Source organism: Aegilops tauschii, chromosome 3, assembly GCF_002575655.3.
Source record: "Aegilops tauschii subsp. strangulata cultivar AL8/78 chromosome 3, Aet v6.0, whole genome shotgun sequence".
Taxonomy (NCBI): domain Eukaryota; kingdom Viridiplantae; phylum Streptophyta; class Magnoliopsida; order Poales; family Poaceae; genus Aegilops; species Aegilops tauschii.
The window spans coordinates 329,218,257-329,243,126 of record NC_053037.3 but is presented as its reverse complement, the minus strand read 5'-3'; the positions used below and the strand labels follow the sequence as shown (position 1 = coordinate 329,243,126).

General features: G+C 42.9%; 1 long non-coding RNA gene across 6 annotated transcripts; it reads right to left on the bottom strand.

The window, feature by feature from the left end:
- Positions 1-20,619: 20,619 nt before the first annotated feature.
- Positions 20,620-24,860, bottom strand: LOC109766661 (uncharacterized). 6 transcript variants are annotated; one of them, XR_012180876.1, is made up of 5 exons: positions 24,126-24,857; positions 23,875-23,974; positions 22,204-22,643; positions 21,746-21,886; positions 20,620-20,936 (listed from the first exon to the last, which is right to left on the bottom strand). It is a non-coding gene; the product is annotated as an uncharacterized lncRNA (long non-coding RNA). The 6 variants fall into 6 exon arrangements; XR_012180872.1 differs by having other exon boundaries at positions 21,746-22,643; positions 22,729-23,974; positions 24,126-24,860; XR_012180871.1 differs by having other exon boundaries at positions 21,746-22,643.
- Positions 24,861-24,870: the final 10 nt, after the last annotated feature.

The window sequence follows — 24,870 nt, the reverse complement described above, 5'->3', positions numbered from 1 at the left end:
CATAGCAACACCTCTTGATCAAATTTGGGGCCTAGCAGCCCGTGAAAAGCCTCGATTACAACGGTTTCATTTGCCTTTTGCTAAGTTTCTTTTTCTTTTGCTAAGATTTGTGATGTTTTCAAACCAGTGTTTATCAACCCGGTTGGGCTGTCAACTGCAAGTTGTCAGTACATGACCACGTTATAATCCGGAGACTATCAGCCCGGTCTGGTTTTGACTCATAGTCACCAGTATGGAATAAGCCGGAGTTGTTCACAATCCGGAACGGTTTTTTTGTAAACCGGCATTATATAGCAGGAGATGTTGTTACTCTGGATTAAGGTTATTACCTTCATTACAAGGTTGGTCAGGCAACACTATGCCTAAAGGTAGCAGGTATCATGTATTTACATACTTGATTATCTTTTGCAACCTTGGCTATATATTGGGCATTATGGCCCGTCCGGCGGTAAACCGCCAAGACAGTTTTCACTTTGTTTTATGCAGAAACAGGGTTGTGTAGAACCGATAAAAATCATAAGCAAATATAGCATGACGGATTAACAATATTTTGTGCAGCAAGTATGCACGATGGCATACCAGATCAGCTGTTCAAGCTAGCCTATTACAAGGCGTTTCGACTGCCCAAAAGAATGATTGTTTTTCACAAGGATGACAATAGGCACAATAGGCACAAGTTAAACCGGCCTCCGAATTATGATTCTGCCTCAGGTTGATGTGAAGGTTGCGGATCTTCCTGCGCCGGTTCATCCTCCTTCTCTCCACCCAGTGGCTGGAAGTCAATAGTTGTCCAATCAATACCTGTTAAGGCTTGAAAGACAGCTTCATCGTGTATAAGATCAGACGGTTCAACATCAGGAGCGTAAGTGTGCTTACGGATCGGCGGGATTAGATTTTCCACGTCATAAGTTGGAGCACTTATTCGCTTGCCGCTGGCGTCATATACATTCTGGTAAATTGACAAGTTAGTATCTTCAGCCAACTTACTTGCCAGTGGTCACATCTCTCTTGTGATAGCCCGGAGATCGTCATTGTTAAATTCTGAACCGTCCTCTTTTTGGCTTGGGTAACCATTTCCAACATCTTCCGGATCAAGGTCAGAGATCCAGGCCTTGGCGCGCGTTAGTGCAGTAAGGGCACCGGACCTAGCAGCGGATTTCTTCAATTCCACAATCCGGGCAGGCATCATAGACAATTTTTCCAGTGTTTCCTTGATTAGCGACGGGGGCGGATGGTTATTGGAAGCTGTGCAGATGGCTCGTTGCGCGCCGGTATAAAGCTGCTCTACCAAAGTATAGACAACCTTCAATTTTTTGCGCATATCTACGCCAAGATGAGTAACACGGCTACCTGCAAAAGGATCAAATTATTACTTAACCGGATGTTTTTATAACTGGTGTTGTTAAATATTGGTGAAGAGATTATTACCAAAGATGGCAGAGGTCATGGCATCAATCTGCCGCTTCAGGCTGCTCAGCTCTTCTGTGGCCGGTTTAAGGGCGTTTTCCGCATCTTCTGCCCGCTTTAATAAGGTGGCTTTTTCAGTTTCCCAAACCGCCAGTTCGCCTTTGAGGAATCCCTTCAGCTGCTCCATGATTGTTAAAGCGGTGGTCAGCTCACTCTTAACTTTGCAAGTTTCGTCTTGCTGAGTCTTGATGTTTCCTGGGAGATTAGTGATTTGGGAGTCCTTTTTGGACAACTCAGCCTGCAAAATACAAATCATAAGTTAGCATTACAACATTGAAGTCCCAACCACATAACAAGTTATCTACTTGACACTTGGGGGCTAATGCGGATTGCTTCTTATCAGCTATTAATTTAAAGTCTCAAGCACATAACAAGTTATCTACTTGACACTTGGGGGATAATGCATATTCGTTCAGATTTAGATGGATTGTCATCATTATAAGTGGCGAGATTAATAGGATGTACCGGTTCATTCTAAAAAGATATAAGCCGGTTCATGGGGGATACACCAGCAAAATGCAAATATCGATACAAGACCCGGTTCAAACCAATGTTATGAACCGGCCCTTGGGGGCTACTGGAGTTGGTACGTTAGACCAGTTCTAACAAAAGGACTATTGGAATATTTATGCAAAGGGAAAGTGACATTTAACTCATACCGCTCCTTCATCAGGCCTACTAAACCGGCTTCAAAGTCGCGGCTGGTATACAGGCGGTTTAAAAAACCAGAATGAAGGTCTTGAGCGCTGAGGTTGGTATAGTTGGATAACTCGGATTTCCATTTCCCTTTGTCCATAGCAGAAATTTCTTCTTTGGCGCTATGCTTTGATAAAGCAACAGGACGACCAGGGAAGCTGAAACCAAGGCCAGTTACGACAACATCGTCGTCCGTAGTCTTGGCAGGGCTTGGCGGTTTATTGGATGCTTTAGCCGGACTCGGCGGATCAACGGTTGGACTTGGTAGATCAGCTGACTGGCTTGTTGGATTATTTTCTACTGGTTCAGCAAGCGTGTCAGTTGCTTGAGGTTCCGGATTATCAATAACAGTGTTAGCCTCCAGGTCAATAGCCTCTGGGGTTTTCTCCGGCTCAGTAGCCGGTTCATGGTCGGTTGGCTTATTCAATTTAGCCTTCTTGCTTGGTCTGGCTTTAGCACTGAAAAAGAGCAGACACGAAGATCAATATGACAATATAATATAAGACCAAAAATTTAAAAGTATATTATGCTTACCCAGGGATGGTTTTCAGAGGAGGAAGTTGTGTCGCTGACGACTCACCGGAAGATGAATGGAAAGTTCCCTGATAATTTGAGTCAGACGGATTAAGAGGATATCGGATGTAACCCGCTTTAGGGTAAAGGGTGTCAGGAGTATAAGCAACCTCTTGGCGGCGTTTGCGAACCGACGAATTTGGTAAACTGGAGGAGGTCACCACTTGGCCGCTATGCCGAGTTGTGCGGCGAGCTTCATGCTGCTACGTCTTTAAAAGAAAGTGTGGGTCCAAATAAGAAAGAGGGCATGAAAATTTTACTTTCCGAATAGCTCGACGGATTCTTGGTACTGGCACAGGATCAGAATCAGAAGAAAGAATAGTTACCTCATCAGCATGGCTGGCTTCCAAGGTGTATAAAAAATGAATCGAGAGAGTCAAGTTCTGCCTCTGAATCCGGATACTCCAGATCATCATCAATAATGGGCTCGGACGGTTCAACGTTCCTTCTTTTTGCAGGGTTTTTTGAAGCCTTGGTCTTAAGCCGAGGATTCTTTACCGGCTTATCTTGTGATTTTTTCTTCCAGAATGGATCATCGGCCTGCATAGACAAATAGTAAGTCATCAAAGGAGAAATTTAACAAAGGATGGGTAAAGGCAGAAATACGGTAGATTATACCTTTGGCGGTTTATTGGCAGCATAGAAAGGACTGAGCCCGGTTTTGCTGCATACATCTATTGGCTCATTAAGCATCTTTTTAACAGCTTCGGTGACTTCATCATCAGTCAGCTGGATGTCAATATGGCGTTGTGGGTCTTTCAGATCCCCTGTGTATTCACACATTAAACCGGGCCGCCGGCTTAAAGGTAAAATGCTCCATGAAACCCAGCATCGGACAAAATCCATGCCTGTCAGCCCATTTGCAATAAAGGCTCTGAGCTTTGCCAGTTGAGGGGCATATTTTGCTCGCTCTTGGGCGGTCAACCGTTGAGGAAAGGGATGAGCTTGGGTAAGCCGGTGTGGACGGTAACCCGGCAAAGGATTTTCATTGGCTGGGGCTGTGTTGCTGCAGTAGAACCAAGTCTGATTCCAGTCCTTAGGATGACTATGAAGCTTGGCATGAGGGAAATCAACATCTCTCCTCTTCTGAATTGAAACCCCGCCTAGTTCAGTATTGGGGCCATCCGTAAACTCAGTACGGCGGTTTAGATAAAAGAAATCCCAGAACAGATCAACAGTAGGTTCCTCTTGCAGGTACACTTCACAGAATACTTGCCAGTCACAAATATTGGATATGGAGTTTGGACCGATATCTTGGGGATGGATTTGAAAGTTGGCGAGCACGTCACGGAAATTTTTTGATCCGGGAGGAGTGAAACCTCAGCTCAAGTGATCAGCAAATACAATAACTTCTCCATCTTGGGGTTCGGGAGGAAATTCTGGACCGGGAACCCGTTGCAACACAACCAGCCAGCTGCGTTTCCGTAACCCGGGAAGGAACCCAATTACAGGAACAGAATTGTTTGGCCATTTCTGGAGACAAGCTGGAAAAAAAGCACGATATCCGGTTTAAAGTTCATGGTTACAACTTACAAACCGGTGCAATGATGGAAGACGATGATATTTCAAGCATTTGGGTGTACTAAACCGGATTTCAACATTTAAAGCAGGTTGGCGGTTTAATAGAGGGCTAATGGTATATGATGAGTTATCAAAGTTTAAAGGATAAACCGCCCACAATGGTATAGAGGCTACAGATTTACAAAATTTTCTAAGTATGGCGCAAACAGATTTCACAGATCGGTGGTATAAATTTGGATCTGCCACAGTTCTAAAAAGAGGAAATAAATTTAACCTAAAATGGTGGCAGTGGAAGAACACGTTTGTTTGATTGGATCTCAGGCAGTAAAAGGTGTTTTCTGAGTTTGGCAAAGGACGCTGGACTATCATCGCCTACTTATGCTATCAGTTGCAAATCAAGTTATGAGATCTAAGAACAGAAAGAAGACGAACAGGGAAGAACACCGACGAACGGCGGAACCCTAATGCAGATCCAAGGATGAAAAGGAAATGAACTCACCGGTGCTGCGAAACAGCGGAGGAGCGCCGCGTTGCTCTGGTTCGATCAGGTTGATGCAGCGGCCTTGGTTGATGCAGATACGAAGGTCGACGGCGGCGGCGGAGCTCGGGTTCTGAGACGTCGCGAGGAAGAAGAGGGAGATGAAGAGAAGGGGGAAAACGGAAAGGACCCTCGGCCGTATTTATAAAGACAAAAGGATAAGGGTCAAGCGCAAGAATTGAGGAGCCTAACAAATGGATATGTGACAGATTTGTCGCCTCGATTGTCGGAGGCTCATTAATGAAGGTGAGGAATATACCATTTAAAATAACAGGTGACGTCATGGCGGTTTATTATGATTCTGGATGATGACGTCATGGCGGTTTACAAGATTCATGCGAAGATATGGAAGAAGAAATTTTCTCAAAGGTTTTGGAGATTGACATGAACCAGTTCAAATCAATCTGGGGCCTAATGTTGGGGATATTACTACTAGGTGTAAACCGGCCAAGGAAGCCGGGTTATCCCCATAATGGATTGTTTATACTTAAAAGCCCATGAAGACAAGGAATAAAGTGGTTCACTACAGAGACTCGAAGGCCCAAAGGTAGATTAAGGCCTGTAGTTATAAACTGCCATGTAATACATGACTTGTATCGTAAGGTATGACAAAGTAGAGACCGAGCCGGTATGTGTATGAACCGGCATCGGGACTCTGTAAGCCGGCGGGCGTCGACCTGTGTATATAAAGGCACGACCCGGCGGCGGTTCAAGGACAACAACTCGAGACCCAGGAAAAGCGTATTCGCTCCCTGGTCATCGAAACCCCATCAATTCTATCACAACTAGACGTAGGCTTTTACCTTCATCGTAAGGGGCCGAACTAGTATAAAACTCTCTTGCGTCCCTTGTCCGCTTTAACCCCTTTAAGCTAACCCGTAGCGATGGCTCCACGACTAAGTCCTTTCTCTAGGACATCTGCCGTGACAAAACCACGACACCGACCTACAAACCATCCGCATACGTTCAGCGATCCGGGCCGCGAAATCCATCCAGCGCGGTCATGTATCGGTCCACGGCGTGGTATGGACATATTTTCCACAAACCGGAGACAAACGTTGTTATGTGGTGGCCCAGCCCAGGCAGACGGCCCAAGGCCTCATGGCGCAACCACCAGCTGGACCGAGACTGACAGAGGAACAAGTCGTCGTGAAGGGGATAAAAGAGGGGAGGCGCTGGAGGGAGGACAGAGAAGATTATTGGCAAATAGCTTTTCCTTTCAATTCTTGTATCGAGATCCAATCGGGTGTACCTCTTGTATCGAATTCTTGATTGATACTAGTGTGTGCATAACAATTGGTATCATCAGTCTATCGATCCATCGCGTGTGCACGCTCGATCCGTCAGTCCGGCTGGGCTTAGCAGCGACCTCTGGTTGCAGCTGTAATTCCTATCTCTCGGCAGGAACAGCGGCTCCGTGAGCGATCTGGTGCCTAGGACGCGCGGCCCGCCCACCATAGAGTAGCAGATTTTCGCGGCCATGGACACGGTCAGCGAACAAGGGACGGCGACTGATACGTCTCCAACGTATCTATAATTTTTGATTGTTCCATGCTATTATATTATCTGTTTTGAATGTTTATGGGCTTTATTAAACACTTTTATATTATTTTTGGGACTAACCTATTAACCTAGAGCCCAGTGCCAGTTTCTGTTTTTTTGCCTATTTCAGTGTTTCGCAGAAAAGGAATATCAAACGGAGTCCAAATGGAATGAAACCTTCGGGAGAGTTATTTTTGGAACGGAAGCAATCCAAGAGACTTGGAGTGTACGTCAGGGAAGCAACGAGGTGGCCATGAGGCAGGGAGGCGCGCCTGCCCCCCCTGGGCGCGCCCTCCACCCTCGTGGGCCCCTCGTGGCTCCCCTGACCGACTTCTTTCGCCTATATATATCCATAAACCCTAAAAACTTCGGGGAACAGAATAGATCGGGAGTTCCGCCGCCGCAAGCCTCTATAGCCACCAAAAACCAATCGGGACCCTGTTCCGGCACCCTGCCGAGGGGGGATCCCTCACCGGTGGCCATCTTCATCATCCCGGCGCTCCCCATGACGAGGAGGGGGTAGTTCACCCTCGGGGCTGAGGGTATGTACCAGTAGCTATGTGTTTGATCTCTCTCTCGTGTTCTTGAGGTGATACGATCTTGATGTATCGCGAGCTTTGCTACTATATTGTTGGATTTTATGATGTTTCTCCCCCTCTACTCTCTTGTAATGGATTGAGTTTTCCCTTTGAAGTTATCTTATCGGATTGAGTCTTTAAGGATTTGAGAACACTTGATGTATGTCTTGCCGTGCTTATCGGTGGTGACAATGGGATATCACGTGATTCACTTGATGTATGTTTTGGTGATCAACTTGCGGGTTCTGCTCGTGAACTTATGCATCGGGGTTGGCACACGTTTTCGTCTTGACTCTCCGGTAGAAACTTTGGGGCACTCTTTGAAGTACTTTGTGTTGGTTGAATAGATGAATCTGAGTTTGTGTGACGCATATCGTATAATCATACCCACGGATACTTGAGGTGACATTGGAGTATCTAGGTGACATTAGGGTTTTGGTTGATTTGTGTCTTAAGGTGTTATTCTAGTACGAACTCTATGATAGATCGAACGGAAAGAATAGCTTCATATTATTTTACTACGGACTCTTGAACAGATCGATCAGAAAGGATAACTTTGAAGTGGTTTCATACCCTACCATAATCTCTTCGTTTGGTCTCCGCTATTAGTGACTTTGGAGTGACTCTTTGTTGCATGTTGAGGCATAGTTATATGATCCAATTATGTTATTATTTTTGAGAGAACTTGCACTAGTGAAAGTATGAACCCTAGGCCTTGTTTCCTAGCATTGCAATACCATTTTTGCTCACTTTTATCACTTGCTACCTTGCTGTTTTTATAATTTCATATTACAAAAACCTATATCTACCATCCATATTGCACTTGTATCACCATCTCTTCGCCGAACTAGTGCACCTATACAATTTACCATTGTATTGGGTGTGTTGGGGACACAATAGACTCTTTGTTATTTGGTTGCAGGGTTGTTTGAGAGAGACCATCTTCATCCTACGCATCCCACAGATTGATAAACCTTAGGTCATCCACTTGAGGGAAATTTGCTACTGTCCTACAAACCTCTGCACTTGGAGGCCCAACAACGTCTACAAGAAGAAGGTTGTGTAGTAGACATCAAGCTCTTTTCTAGCGCTGTTGGCGGGGAGGTGAGTGCTTGAAGGTATATCTTTAGATCTTGCAGTCGAATCTTTTTGTTTCTTGTTTTAGCACTAGTTTAGTTTATAAAAGAAAACTACAAAAAAATGGAATTGAGTTTGCCTCATACGCTTCATCTTTTTAATATCTTTTGTGAGAATGATGGGAAGGAAAATTGTGCTCAAGTGCTAGAAGAAGAATTACATAGAATGCTTGGCATAAAATATGTGAATGATGAGCATGATTGCAACGTTGTTAGTACGAATTCCTTGAATATCCATGACGCTAATGATATGCAAAGCCACAAGCTTGGGGAAGCTATGTTTGATGAAGATGATATTTTTTGTCGCCCAAGCTTTGATGAGAAAATTTACTATGATGAAAGCATGCCTCCTATCTATGATGATTATTGTGATGACACGTATGCTTTAAAGAATAATGATAACCATGAAACTTGTCATCTTGATCTTAATTTTCAATCGCATGATAGTTATTTTGTTGAGTTTGCTCCCACTATTGTTGATGAGAATAAATTTGCTTATGTGGAGAGTAATAAAATTTCTATGCTTGTAGATCATGAAAAGAATGCTTTAGGTGCTGGTTATATTGTTGAATTCATTCATTATGCTACTGAAAATTATTATGAGGGGGGAATATTTGCTTGTAGTAATTGCAATAATATCAAGCTTCCTCTCTATGTGCTTAAAGTTTTGAAGTTATGCTTGTTTTGCCTTCTTATGCTAGTTGATTATTGTTCCCATAAGTTTTTTGCTCACAGAATCCCTATGCATAGGAAGTGGGTTAGACTTAAATGTGCTAGTCATATTCTTCATGATGCTCTCTTTATGTTTCAATTCTTATATTTTATGTGAGCATCATTGAAATCATCATGCCTAGCTAGGGGCGTTAAACGATAGCGCTTATTGGGAGGCAACCCAATTTTATTTTAGTTTCTTGCTTTTTTGTTCTGTTTAGTAATAAGTAATCTATCTAGCCTCTGGTTAGATGTGGTTTTATGTTTTAATTAGTGTTTGTGCCAAGTTAAACCTATAGGATTTTCTTGGATGATAGTTATTTGATCTTGCTGAAAATTCCAGAAACTTTCTGTTCACGAAAACAATTGTTAAAAATTACCAGAACGTGATATAATATTGATTCCAATTGCAGAAGATCAATAAACAAATTATTCAGGTCTTCCTATTTTGGCCGAATTTTTAGAGTTCCAGAAGTTTGCGTTAGTTACAGATTACTACAGACTGTTCTGTTTTTGACAGATTCTGTTTTTAGTGTGTTGTTTGCTTATTTTCATGAGTCTATGGCTAGTAAAAGAGTTTATAAACCATAGACAAGTTGTAATACGGTAATTTTAACACCAATATAAATAAAGAATGAGCTCAGTACAGTACCTTGAAGTGGTGTTTTGTTTTCTTTCGCTAACGGAGCTCACGAGATTTTCTGTTAAGTTTTGTGTTGTGAAGTTTTCAAGTTTTGGGTAAAGATTCGATGGACTATGGAATAAGGAGTGGCAAGAGCCTAAGCTTGGGGATGCCCAAGTCACCCCAAGGTAAATCCAAGGACACCAAAAAGCCAAAGCTTGGGGATGCCCCGGAAGGCATCCCCTCTTTCGTCCTCATCCATCGGTAACTTTACTTGGAGCTATATTTTTATTCACCACATGATATGTGTTTTGCTTGGAGCGTCATGTCATTTTATTTTGTTTTGCTTGCTGTTTGAATAAAATACCAAGATCTGAAATTCTTAAAAGTTCGAGAGTCTTCACATAGTTGCATAATTATTCGACTACTCATTGATCTTCACTTATATCTTTCGGAGTAGTTTGTTGTTTGCTCTAGTGCTTCACTTATATCTTTTAGAGCACGACGGTGGTTTTATTTTGAAGAAATAGATGAACTCTCATGCTTCACTTATATTATTTTGAGAGTTTTTAGAACAGCATGGTAATTGCTTGAGTTATGAATTTAGTCCTAATATGATGGGCATCAAGAGGGGTATAATAAAAACTATCATATAAAGTGCATGGAATACTATGAGAAGTTTGATTCTTTATGATTGTTTTGAGATATGAAGATGGTGATATTAGAGTCATGCTAGTTGAGTAGTTGTGAATTTGAGAAATACTTGTTCTAAAGTTTGTGATTCCCGTAGCATGCACGTATGGTGAACCGTTATGTGATGAAGTCGGAGCATGATTTATTTATTGATTGTCTTCCTTATGAGTGGCGGTCGGGGACGAGCAATGGTCTTTTCCTACCAATATGTCCCCCTAGGAGCATGCGCGTTGTACTTCGTTTCGATAACTAATAGATTTTGCAATAAGTATGTGAGTTCTTTATGACTAATGTTGAGTCCATGGATTATACGCACTCTCACCCTTCCACCATTGCTAGCCTCTCTAAATACCGCGCACCTTTCGACGGTATCATACACCCACCATATATCTTCCTGAAAACAGCCACCATACCTACCTATTATGGATATTTCATAGCCATTCCGAGATATATTGCCATGCAACTTTCCACCGTTCCGTTTATTATGACACGCTCCATCATTGTCATATTGCTTTGCATGATCATGTAGTTGACATTGTATTTGTGGCAAAGCCACCCTTCATAATTCTTTCATACATGTCACTCTTGATTCATTGCACATCCCACCACCGGAGGCATTCATATAGAGTCATATTTTGTTCTAAGTATCGAGTTGTAATTCTTGAGTTGTAAGAAAATAAAAGTGTGATGATCATCATTATTAGAGCATTCTCCCAAGTGAGGAAAGGATAATGGAGACTATGATTCCCCCATAAGTCGGGATGAGACTCCGGACTAAATAAAAAAAGAGAAAAAAGGCCATAAAAAAGAAGAGAAAAGGCCAAAGAAAAAAAATGAGAGAAAATGAGAGAAGGGACAATGCTACTATCCTTTTACCACACTTGTGCTTCAAAGTAGCACCATGATCTTCATGATGGAGAGTCTCCTATGTTGTCACTTTCATATACTAGTGGGAATATTACATTATAGAACTTGGCTTGTATATTCCAATGATGGGCTTCCTCAAAATGCCCTAGGTCTTCGTGAGCAAGCGAGTTGGATGCACACCCACTTAGTTTCTTTTGTTGAGCTTTCATACACTTATAGCTCTAGTGCATCCGTTGCATGGCAATCCCTACTCACTCACATTGATATCTATTGATGGGCATCTCCATAGCCCGTTGATACGCCTAGTTGATGTGAGACTACCTTCTCCTTTTTGTCTTCTCCACAACCACCATTCTATTCCACCTATAGTGCTATGTCCATGGCTCACGCTCATGTATTGCGTGAAGATTGAAAAAATTTGAGAACATCAAAAGTATGAAACAATTGCTTGGCTATTCATCGGGGTTGTGCATGATTTAAATATTTTGTGTGATGAAGATAGAGCATAGCCAGACTATATGATTTTGTAGGGATAGCTTGCTTTGGCCATGTTAGTTTGAGAAGACACGATTGCTTTGTTAGTATGCTTGAAGTATTATTGTTTTCATGGCAATATTAAACTTTTGTTTTGAATCTTATGGATCTGAATATTCTTGCCACAACAAAGAAGATTATATTGATAAATATGTTAGGTAGCATTCCACATCAAAAATTCTGTTTTTATCATTTACCTACTCGAGGACGAGCAGGAATTAAGCTTGGGGATGCTGATACGTCTCCAACGTATCTATAATTTTTGATTGTTCCATGCTATTATATTATCTGTTTTGGATGTTTATGGGCTTTATTAAACACTTTTATATTATTTTTGGGACTAACCTATTAACCTAGAGCCCAGTGCCAGTTTCTGTTTTTTGCCTATTTCAGTGTTTCGCAGAAAAGGAATATCAAACGGAGTCCAAACGGAATGAAACCTTCGGGAGAGTTATTTTTGGAACGGAAGCAATCCAAGAGACTTGCAGTGTACGTCAGGGAAGCAACGAGGTGGCCACGAGGCAGGGAGGCGCGCCTGCCCCCCTGGGCGCGCCCCCACCCTCGTGGGCCCCTCGTGGCTCCCCTACCCGACTTCTTTCGCCTATATATATCCATATACCCTAAAAACTTTGGGGAATAGAATAGATCAGGAGTTCCGCCACCGCAAGCCTCTATAGCCACCAAAAACCAATCGGGACCCTGTTCCGACACCCTGCCGGAGGGGGGATCCCTCACTGGTGTCCATCTTCATCATCCCGGCACTCTCCATGACGAGGAGGGAGTAGTTCACCCTCGGGGCTGAGGGTATGTACCAGTAGCTATGTGTTTGATCTCTCTCTCTCTCTCGTGTTCTTGAGGTGATACGATCTTGATGTATCGCGAGCTTTGCTACTATAGTTGGATTTTATGATGTTTCTCCCCCTCTACTCTCTTGTAATGGATTGAGTTTTCCCTTTGAAGTTATCTTATCGGATTGAGTCTTTAAGGATTTGAGAACACTTGATGTATGTCTTGCCGTGCTTATCTGTGCTGACAATGGGATATCACGTGATTCACTTGATGTATGTTTTGGTGATCAACTTGCGGGTTCCGCGCGTGAACTTATGCATCGGGGTTGGCACACGTTTTCGTCTTGACTCTCCGGTAGAAACTTTGGGGCACTCTTTGAAGTACTTTGTGTTGGTTGAATAGATGAATCTGAGATTGTGTGATGCATATCGTATAATCATACCCACGGATACTTGAGGTGACATTGGAGTATCTAGGTAACATTAGGGTTTTGGTTGATTTGTGTCTTAAGGTGTTATTCTAGTACGAACTCTATGATAGATCGAATGGAAAGAATAGCTTCATGTTATTTTACTACGGACTCTTGAATAGATCGATCAGAAAGGATAACTTTGAGGTGGTTTCGTACCCTACCATAATCTCTTCGTTTGTTCTCTGCTATTAGTGACTTTGGAGTGACTCTTTGTTGCATGTTGAGGGATAGTTATATGATCCAATTATGTTATTATTGTTGAAAGAACTTGCACTAGTGAAAGTATGAACCCTAGGCCTTGTTTCCTAGCATTGCAATACCGTTTGTGCTCACTTTTATCACTTGCTACCTTGCTGTTTTTATAATTTCAGATTACAAAAACCTATATTTACCATCCATATTGCACTTGTATCACCATCTCTTCGCCGAACTAGTGCACCTATACAATTTACCATTGTATTGGGTGTGTTGGGGACACAATAGACTCTTTGTTATTTGGTTGCAGGGTTGTTTGAGAGAGACCATCTTCATCCTACGCCTCCCACGGATTGATAAACCTTAGGTCATCCACTTGAGGGAAATTTGCTACTGTCCTACAAACCTCTGCACTTGGAGGCCCAACAACGTCTACAAGAAGAAGGTTGTGTAGTAGACATCAGCGACCAACGCCAAGCTGGACGCCATCGCCGAGCAACTCAAGGAATTCCAGGCTTGGATGCGAGCAATGGACACCACGACCAAGTCCCTGACGGCTTAGACATCGCTTCTCCAACTCCATGCGGAGGATGCAGAGGCGCAGCTAGATGTGCTCGAGTCGCCGGCACCGCGTCCACGTGATCCGGTCGTCGTCCACAACCCTCCACCAACAGTCGACGTGCGCACGGATCGGCCCGATGGGCACGGCGGGCAACACTATCATCGGGGGCCAGTGGTGGGGGATCCGAGATCCTCCACTCTGCTTCCGAACAACGGTACGGCCATTCATGCCCCACACCTGTTCGACAAAGATTTTACCTCAGATGATAGGCGCACATCAACCAATTCACATCGATCTCACTTTGGCTCCACACCTAAAATGGATTTTCCTAAGCTCAATGGGGGGGATTATCAAGTTTGGATAGACAATTGTGAGCTCTATTTTGATATCTATAGTGTTCCTGACATGATGAAGGTGAAATTCGCTTCTCTGAACTGTGTGGGCAATGTTGCTTTGTGGCTTAAAATGATCCAGAAGCGACGCAAATTCATCCACTGGCATGAATTGTGTGATGTTGTCAAAGAGAAATGGGGTAAAAACAAACACACATTCCTGATGAGACAATTACTGCTAGTAAACCAAATAGGGTCGGTAGATGAGTACACCTTGAAATTTGACACACTTAGACACCAAATCCTTCTAGTTGATCCTAACACTAGTGAAGTGCTCTTTGTTGAGAGATATCTGGCCGGCATGCGTGCCGACATTCGTTCAGGTGTTATTTTACATCAGCCTGAAGACGTGGATACTGCTAGTTCCTTGGCCTTGTTGCAGGAAGTGGAATTGGAGAACGCGAAGGTTACAAGCTCTGTGAAATTTGGTCATCGCTACGGCAAGGAGACCTCAAGTTCCTCATCAACTGATAAGCTGACAGCAGTGACCAACACTGATGATACCAAGAAAGTGGTAGAGAAACTGGATGCCCTGCAAGCATACCGAAGGGCCAAGAACTTGTCTTTCAAATGTGGTGACCCATGGGCGCGCGGGCATAAATGCCCCTTACAAGGTGCCACTGCACATAATGGAGGAATTATTGGAGGTGCTGCAACTCGACGATCCACCTGATGGTCAAGCTGTTTCATATTCTAGCTCAGATGAGGAGGTCATGATGCTTGCTGCTGCAGGGGTGGCAGCCCCCACAGCTCGTCGTCGCACCATGCGTGTGCACGGGTGAATTGGAACAAGGAAGTTCTGATCCTTATTGATTCAGGCAACAACTGTTCCTTTGTGGACGCTTCTGTGGTACAAGAATTACACCTAGAGGCAAAGGAGGTACCTGCCGCTACCTATGTGATTGCAGGCGGAGGCACTCTTACTAGTTCTCATGTTGTATCACCATTGGTCTGGTGGACTCAAGGGCATACATTTCGTCAAGAAGTTAAGGTGCTACCCCTTGGTTGTTATGATCTGATCATCGGAGCTGACTGGTTAGAGGAGCACAGCCCTATGCGGGTACATTGGCGCAAAAGACGAATGGAGTTCACACATGAGGGGCGCAGAATTTGTCTGTTGGGAATCCAAGATCAACAACCAAAGTGTAAGCAAATTTCTCCCAAGAAATTAAAGGGACTTCTCCGGCGCGGTGCTGTTCAGCAGGTCGTTTGAATACAACCAGTGCATCAGGAGCAGGACTTGTTTTCTCTCCAGTCTGCCCCTGCAACTGATACACCCTTGCTCACAGAAGTTCAGGAGGTGCTGCAAGAGTTTCAGGAATTATTCTGCCCGCCAATGTCGCTCCCACCCAGACGTGCACACGACCACAAAAATCCCTTGGTGCCAGGAGCTCAAGCTGTCAGTGCACGCCCATATCGTTATACCCCTCAATAGAAAGATGAGATTCAGAGGCAAATTAAAGAGATGCTCCGCATCGGTATTATTCGTACTAGTACTAGCTCGTTTGCTTCCCCAGTTCTGCTAGTTCGCAAAAAGGATGGAACATGGCATTTTTGCATTGATTATCGGCAGCTCAATGCAATCACACTTAGGAGCAAACACCCCATGCCTATAGTAGGCGAGTTGTTGGATGAACTTGCAGAGTCAGTCTGGTTTACAAAATTGGATTTGCTATCAGGCTACCATCAACTCCAAATCACTGAAGGGGACGAATTCAAGACAGCCTTTCGTACTCATCAAGGTCTTTATGAATTTTTGGTGGTGCCCTTTGGGGTGACAGGAGGTCCATTTTATTTCCAAGGATGATTGTATGCTGTGTTGGAACCATTGTTGCGAAAAGGGGTGTTGGTCTTTATGGATGACATTTTGATCCACAACTCGATGTTGCAAGAGCATATTAGCCAACTCCGTGTAGTTTTTCGACTCCTAAAAGAGAACAAGGTGGTGATCAAACGGTCCAAGTGTGAGTTTGCTACCAAATAGATCGAATACCTGGGGCGTCGAATCAGTGCCGATGGCGTCGCTACGGATCCTGCCAAAATCGCAGCAGTCTAGTCTTGGCCTACACCAACAAACACCGGGACCTTGCATGGATTTCTCGGTTTGACAGGATACTACCAGAAATTCATCCAACACTAGGGCATGATAAGCAAACCATTAACTACACTCCTTTGCAAGGGAGTGTCGTTCCAGTGGACCCCAGATGCAGATAAGGCCTTTCAATTATTGAAATCTGCATTGAGACAAGCTCTGGTTCTAGCCCTTCCCAATTTTCATGATACCTTCGTTCTGGAGACGGATGTGTGTAACACAGGGATTGGGGCAGTATTGATGCAGCGAGGACACCCTATGGCTTACCTTAGTCGAGCACTTTGCAAAAAAATCAAGCCCTCAGCACGTATGAAAAGGAATGCCTTGCTATTTTGATGGCAGCGGACAAGTGGCGTCCCTATCTTCAGCACCAATAATTCCTCATCCGAACAGATAAAAAAGCCTTACTACATCTGACTGAACAAAGGCTGACTACACGCATTCAGCACAAGGCCTTCGTTAAATTAATGGGACTCACCGATATGTCTCCAACGTATCTATAATTTTTTATTGTTCCATGCTGTTTTATTATCATTGTTGGATGTTTTACAATCATTTTATAGCAACTTTATATCATTTTTTGGGACTAACCTATTGACATAGTGCCTAGTGCTAGTTGTTGTTTTTTGCTTGTTTTTTACTTCGCGGAAAATCAATACCAAACGGAGTCCAAACGCATCGCAACTTTTTTGGAGATTTTTTCTGGACCAGAAGACACCTGTTGGCCCAGAGAAGTACCAGAGGGGGGCTCCGAGGGGAGCACAACCCACCTGGGTGCGCCTGGGGGCCCAGGCGCACCCTGGTGGGTTGTGCCCACCTGGGCCGCCCCACACCGCCTCTTTGCTCTATAAATAACCCAATGTTCCAAAAACCCTAGGGGAGTCGACGAAACACAATTCCAGCCGCCGCAAGTTCCAGAAACCACAGATCCAATCTAGATAGCATCACGGGGGGTTCATCATCCTCATTGGTGCCTCTCTGATGATGCGTGAGTAGTTCATTGTAGACCTTCGGGTCCGTAGTTAGTAGCTAAATGGCTTCCTGTCTCTCTTTTGATTCTCAATACAATGGTCTCTTGGAGATCTATTTGATGTAACTCTCTTTTGCGGTGTGTTTGTTGGGATCCGATGAACTTTGAGTTTATGATCAGATCTATGTTTTTATCTATGAAAGTTTTTTGAGTCTTTTGATCTCTTATATGCATGATTACTTATAGCCTCGTATTTCTTCTTTGAATCTTTGGTTTAGTTAGGCCGACTAGATCGATTTTTCTTGCCATGGGAAGTGGTCCTTTGTGATGAGTTCGATCTTACGGTGCTCAATCCCAACAACAGAAGGGCAAATAACACGTATGTATCGTTGATATTAAGGATAACAAGATGAGGTCTATTCCTACATGAATAGATCTTGTCTACATCATGTCATCGTTCTTATTGCATTACTTCATTTCTCCATGAACTTAATACACTAGATGCATGCTGGATCGCGGTCGATGTGGGGAGTAATAGTAGTAGGTGCAGGCAGGAGTCGGTCTACTAATCTTGGACGTGATGCCTATATAATGATCATTGCCTGGATATTGTCATAATTATTTGAAGTTCTATCAATTGCTCAACAGTAATTTGTTTACCCACTGTAGGCTATTTTTCTCGAGAGAAGCCACTAGTGAAATCTACGGCCCACGGGTCTATTTTCTCATCTTATATTTTCAGATCTACATTACTATTTGCCTGTCTTTTATTTGCATCTTTGATTTTCAGATCTATTATTCCAAAAATCCAAAAATACCTTGCTGCACATTTTTGTTATTTATTTTATTTCGCGTTTCCGTGAGATCTATTTATCCAATCTACTACAATTTTATCTATCTCTCTATCCGGGAGGGATTGACAACCCCTCTTACACATCAGGTTGCAAGTATTTGTTCTTTGTGTCCAGGTACCGTTTACATACTGTTGCGTGGTTCTCCTACTGGTTTGATAATCTTGATCTCATCACTGAGGGAAATACCTACCATAGTTGTGCTGCATCATCCCTTCCTCTTTGGCGAAATACCGACGTAGTTCAAGCCGCATCAAAAGGAATTTTTGGCGCCGTTGCCAAGGAGACATCATCAACACCTATTAGGTTCCTAATCATAACTCTCATCTCCTTGCAATTTACATTATTTGCCATTTGCGTCTCGTTTTCATCTCCCCCACTTCACAAAAATTTGCCGTTTTATTCCCCCTCTTGTTTGTTCACTGTTTTCTTGTTAGATCTGTTTTTGTTTGCAATCTTGTTTGCGTAGTTGCGATGTCTCAAGAAAATACCAAGTTGTGTGATTTTTCCAATACCAATAATAATGATTTTATTAGCACTCTGGTTGCTCCCCCCGCCACTAGTGTGGAGTCTTGTGATATTACTGCCGCTTTGTTGAATCTTGTTATGAAAGATCAACTTTCCGCTACTCCTAATGAGGATGCCACGTCCCATCTCAACACATTCATGGAATTATGCGATATGCAAAAGAAAAAAGATGTGGACAATGGTATTGTGAAGTTAAAATTATTCCCGTTTTCTTTGCGAGATCGTGCAAAAAAAATTGGTTTTCTTCTTTGCCTCGCAATAGTATCGATTCTTGGGATAAGTGCAAAGATGCTTTTATTACTAAGTATTTTTCGCCCGCGAAAATTATTTCCCTTAGAACACAAATCATGAATTTTAAGCAACTTGATCATGAACATGTTGCGCAATTTTGGGAAAGAATGAAATTGATGCTAAGAAATTGTCCTACTCATGGTTTAAATCTTTGGATGGTCATACAAAAATTTTATGCGGGATCAAATTTTGTTTCTAAAAATCTTTTAGATTCTGCCGCGGGTGGTATGGAAATTACTTTGGGTGAAGCTAATAAATTGCTTGATAATATTAGGGCAAATTATTCTCAATGGCACACTGAAAGAGCACCTACTAGTAAGAAAGTTAATTCGGTTGAAGAAATCTCTACTTTGAGTGAAAAAGTTGATGCTCTTATTAAATTGGTTGCTAATAAAAGTGCTCCTATTGATCTTAATGATGTGCCTTTGTCTACTTTGATTAAGCAAAATAGTGATTCCATGGACGTGAATTTTGTCTCTCGAAATAATTTTAATAACAATGCTTATAGAGGTAATTTTAATCCTAGGCCTTTTCCTAGTAATTCCTCTAATAATTATGGTAATTCCTATGGTAATCCTTCTTATAATAATAATAGAAACACCTCTGATCTTGAGAATAATATTAAAGAATCTATCAATGCTCAAAAAGTTTTCAACAATACAATAGAAGAAAAGTTGAGTAAGATTGATGATATGTCTAGAAACATTGATAGAATTTCAAATGATGTAGAAAATCTCAAGTTGAAATTTTTTGTGCCTAAGGTTGAAGAATCAATTAAAGCTTTATATGTTTCTATGGATGAAAGTAAGAAAAGAACCGCTATTCTTAGAGCTAAAAGAGATTTTTTATAAAAAAGTGTTTTCTAATGATTGCTTTCATAAAATTGATGAGGATCTTAAAGTGGTTGGTGTTTCTTCTATTAATTCCTCGTTTAGTAAAATTAAAATTGATGATAAAGGGACTGAAGAAGATTCAACTTTTGCTATAAGGCGTCCCGATAATTCGGAGGGTGAAAATCTTGTTGAGAAAATTGATAAAAGTGGGTTTGGAGAAGTCAAAACTTTAACCAGTGATGTGCTCACTCTTTTGGATTACAAAGACTTTAATTATGATAATTGCTCTTTGATTTATTGTATTTCTTTGTTGCAATCCATGATAAATTCACCCCATGCTTATGAACAAAATAAAGCTTTTACTAAACATATCGTAGATGCCATGATGAAAGCTCTGGAAGAAAAGTTGGAATTAGAGATCTCAATTCCTAGAAAATTACATTATGAATGGGAACCCACCATTAAAGTCAAGATTAAAAATTATGAATATTTTGCTTTATGTGATTTGGGTGCTGGTGTTTCCAATATTCAAAAATCTTTATGTGATGTGCTTGGTCTTACCGATATTGAAGATTGTTCTTTAAATTTGCACTTGGCAGATTCTACTATTAAAAAGCCTTTGGAAAGAATTAATGATGTTCTTATTCTTGCAAATAGGAACTATGTGCCCATAGATTTTATTGTTCTTAATATTGATTGTAATCCGTCTTGTCCTATTACTAGCAAAAATGCCCGTGCGTTGCAATGGGAGAAAAAATATACTAAAAGAACACAACATGCAAGGCACAAAAATTAGGCTTGAAGGCATACATATTCTTATGTCAAACGTGTACCAAATCCTCATGCACATCAGGCAACATTGTTGACTTATTTTTTGCCATTAAATCGTCCCAGCTCACGAATTGCCCAGTTTACTTGGTCGACGGTAAAATTAATTGAAATCTCTATATTTTTGCTGGCCCTTGATCAATTGCAGGAAGCAATGTCTCTGTGACCAACAGATCATCTGCCCCTTTCTCTTGTTCTGATGCAGATGGTGGGACATAGCTATCAGGAAAGGGTATTCACAAAAAAAAACTATCCGAAAAGGGTGAAGGGGAGGGTCAGAAGGCAGCTGCTAAGAAATATGTAAGATGTTTGAGGATGTCAAAAAAAAATGTTAGATGTTTGAGGGTTAATAGCAGATGGTTGATAAGGCAGTTTGATGAACAGACTTCTAGTACAATACAACAGCAGAACTTGAGAAAAATTGTTACTCCCGTCCTTCGGACTAAGGAGTGGTCAGTACATCTGATGTGCCCCATAAGTTCTTCTATCTAAAGTAGGAATGTTTTGCTATAAAAAAAAGTACACTGCCCCTGTTGCAACATGCAAAGACACATGAGGATGTGATCAACTCATCTCAACTCCTTCAACTCCTCCAAGTAAGTTGTTTCCTTATGTGACATTGATTCAGGAGCTGTCCCATCAGACTATGTTCCCTCTGTATAAAACACAAACAGAAATTCCAGTTATCCTAGTACTTCTGTTTTGAAATTGCAGTAAATAAAAAAAATGTAAAATAAACAGAAACAACAGAAATTGTGAAGTACAACAACAGCAAGCCACCAATTTCCCGCAAGTGATCTTGCATGACCAATGCGAACTATCCTTATTACAGATTATTAGAATGTCGAGGTAAGGAGTAGTTTAACCACCAAACTGTACTACAGTACTAAGTTTTATTTTGTTCCAAACAGTGTGTCAATTCACATGGGCTCAAGCTTAATGTGGTAACTTCCAATCGACAAACAAAACAGATATCTTTGAACAGTTAAGTAAGCATATAAATTCCAATATCATACAAAGAGAAGTAAATATAAGAAAACCTGTCAGCAAAAAAACCATGGAACTATATTCACATTCATGCTTGAATCTTTAATCTAAGAAAACTGTAAAATTGCCTACATGTAATTTTGTACCCGCAGACCCATAATTTTCCAAAATTTGACCTACATCTACATCTCAAATCTTGTTTGCAATCCTAATGAACGTCTGCCACACACTGAGTAGTACTCACATCACTTGGCAGACCATCCTGTTGGGTAGCAGGATTTCTGACATTAGTAGGTTTTGGAGAATATCATTGCCATTTAATCAAGGCTAGAAGCTGAAGCTTGACTGAAGAACATAGCAGAAATGAACTTGACTAAGTAAATAGATCAACAACTCGTTTGCTGGTAAGTACCCAGATTTTGATATTGACAAAATCTAAACCCCAAGACCAGTGATACTGACAGCAGAGCAAGAAACCTTTAGGGAGAAAGGTAAATTGGCTATTTGAAACGCCGTTGCGGATGTGATGTTTCCTGTTCCCCTGCTCCAGCATCACCAGATCCACGCATCCCCGAAAAGAATTCCGCTGCTGGCTTTCCCGCCTTGCGGCCTCCCCTCCTGAACAACACAAAGTCAAATAAAGTAACTCAATCACTGAAAGTTCTTTCTCATACATGAGTATCAAAGGTGTCATGAATGAAGTTGTTGAGAATGATAACAATGTACTACTCAATCATAATTGCTTCAGTAAAAGGAAAATAACATAATCTCTTGGTGTACAGAATGGAATATATATGCCAGCTCTGATTGCCATGGTTCAATCACTCCAACACACAAAAAATGGTGTGGATGTCATCTCCGGCAACAAGGTTTTTTGTTCTTCTCCCTTCTGACCATCTCACTCCCTCTATAATGACTCAGGGGAGCAAACTCACCAGGAGCTCGTGGCGTCAAAAATTAAGCACAAGACACACCCCCGAGACCTCAGACTGCAGCATCAACGATCTAACCATCAGTCAATCACAGTGTAGCAAAGGCGGAAACACGCCACATTAGCGCGCAGACTGATTCCGATTTTGATGCGATTCACATCCAACGATAGTGCTACAACGCCGTCCTGCAAGGCCGAACGAGCATGAGCTGCTTGAGGGGTTCCGGGAGCGCGGCAACGAGCACCTTCCCGTGTCCCCGCCGACGCCGGCGCCAACGGCGCGCCGCGAGCACCGTGTGCTGTAGGTGGCCTGAAAGTTCCGGCTCGGGGCATCGGATACGGCTGGAATAAAGAGCCGTTTCAGCTCCTCCAGTTGGTAGTCTCACGATGATGGCAACCACCCGGTTAAATTGAAACTGCTGGCAGTACACCTGTGATCCTCCGCTGCATCAAGTATCAACCATCATGAGATTGATTCCTTATTTGGTCTGAAAAGAGTGATTATATTCGCTGTAGTTGTTCTGATAACCTCTTAATATTTCAGTCCAAGGTATACGCCGAAACTGGTGGACAAGATTGAGAAGCTTGGTGGAGCGCACCATGTTTTGACCCACATGTATGTTCAGACTTACATAGTTCTATATGTATCTATTGATTGTGCATTTGTGGACCTTTCTATAAGGAGATTGAAGAGTATCTAACCAGTTACCAAACAGTGATGATGTAGTGGATCATTGGAAGTGGGCCGAGCGGCCGAAATGCAAAGAGAATCATCCATTCAGGAGATGTAAGAACACCTGTAGAAAGGAACTTACTGGAATATCTAAAGAGCGCTCACACATCATCTTTTGAAGGATATTAGAAATCTATTAGAATTCAGAGATTCTAAAGTTGTAATTTGCTTATGATATTTGCCCTGATTATCTACTGCGATAACCATGCTGATACAGGTAGTGGACATTACTGCTGATGTCGAGTGCAAACTTACTGGAAGTGGTCCCTGGAACATTGAAAATGGAACTTACTATACCCCAGGCCATACCGAAGTAAGAAACTCAACTCAATGAATAGAATTACATTGAATATACGTCTAGCCTTTGGTTACGGATAAGTTTATGGATTAAAGAGGAGCTGCGCTTAGAGATAAGTGCACTACAGCTAGCTGGCTGCACTATTAAGGTTAAAATTATATATGTTATTCTTTGGAAGGCAAGATGGTTGCACTATTCTTAAACTTCAGAGAACAAAGCTTGTATGTTGTTCGTTGGAAAGGCAAGATGGCTGGATGGTAATGACGTCATTAAAAGATTCACTCATGAAAACAAAATCATTTTATGTAGAGCTTGGTCTGTTTGTTGTACAAATCGCTAAAGGCGCTATTCACACTGGCGACCATGTGGCAAATAAGAATATTCAGAGCAACTGAATCTCTTTCGGATGTACAGCAAGCAATCAGGTAGTACAATCCACCCTCTTCTCCCTAGTCTTTCAATTGTACCATAGAGTTAAACCTAAATCCTAGTTGATCTATATATATGAATATCTGTCGCACAAACTTGCAGTGAATCTGCAACTGGATAGTTACTGGACCTAGATTTTAAGTGGTATTTACCTGGTAAGCATCCCTTCCAAGTACCGTATACATAATATATATTACCAAAATTCTGTTTGATACCTGGATTTGCAAGCCATCTCGTAAGATTTTCGGTTCAATTGCGTCTTGTTAACTGGACTAATTTGTGAGCTGTCTCTCTCCAGGGCATGGCTATCGAATCCTATATGAAGATGTACAGGCAAAAAATGCAGCAATTGAGTCTCTGCTACTAACTACAAAAACTAAGATTCCAGTGGATAGTATGAGGAAGATGCAGAAGAAAGAGACAGGGAGAGATTCCATTGGGTTGGCGGCCTTTTTTAGATCGATACCTACGGAGGTCATGGCCTCGGCGGAGCTCTGTCCGGGCTTATAGGGCGCAGATGCGGGGCGCCATCTCCGCCGCACACAGCCAGGCTCTCCACCTGTGCTCCAGATTGGAAGGATGGATATGGAGAGGCGACCCTCAGCCACGGCCTGAAACCTGAACCGGAGGAGGAGGAGCGCAGGATCGAGAGGGAGAGGCAGCCCATAGCCACTGTGGGAAACCAGAAGTGATGGAGGAGCCCGTCGAGAAATGATGACCTCGGCTTGGCAATCCCGTTGATCTCGGGGACGTGGGACTCCGGAGGCGGGTGGCGAGCCCTCCATAGCAACGACGGCGGCCACCTCCAGCATCGCGAGATCCAGGGCGACTTGGGAAGGGAGAGGAGCAGCATGCCGGATCCGACGTGCGCTGATTCTGACGCTACCCCGCCTCCCGCGCGTCCTCCTCCTCCTCCCGGTCGTTGCCCGTGGCGGCGAGGAGCGTGCTGAGCAGCCCGTCGCGGTCGGCGGCGCGGGCCCGGAGCGGGCTGGCCTGGGCCTCTGCGTCGGCGAACCGCGCACGGAGGACTCGGACGGCGCGAGGAGGAGGGCACGGCGGAGAGGAGGCAGGCCGCGGTGCGGGGAGGACGGCACGGCGGTGGATGGCGTGGCGGAGGACGCCAGCCGGCGGCGTGGAGGCGGCGGATCCAGATGGGGTGGGAGGCGTGGTCGCTCGTGTTTTCTGGCAGAAATATGAAACGTTATTTAAAC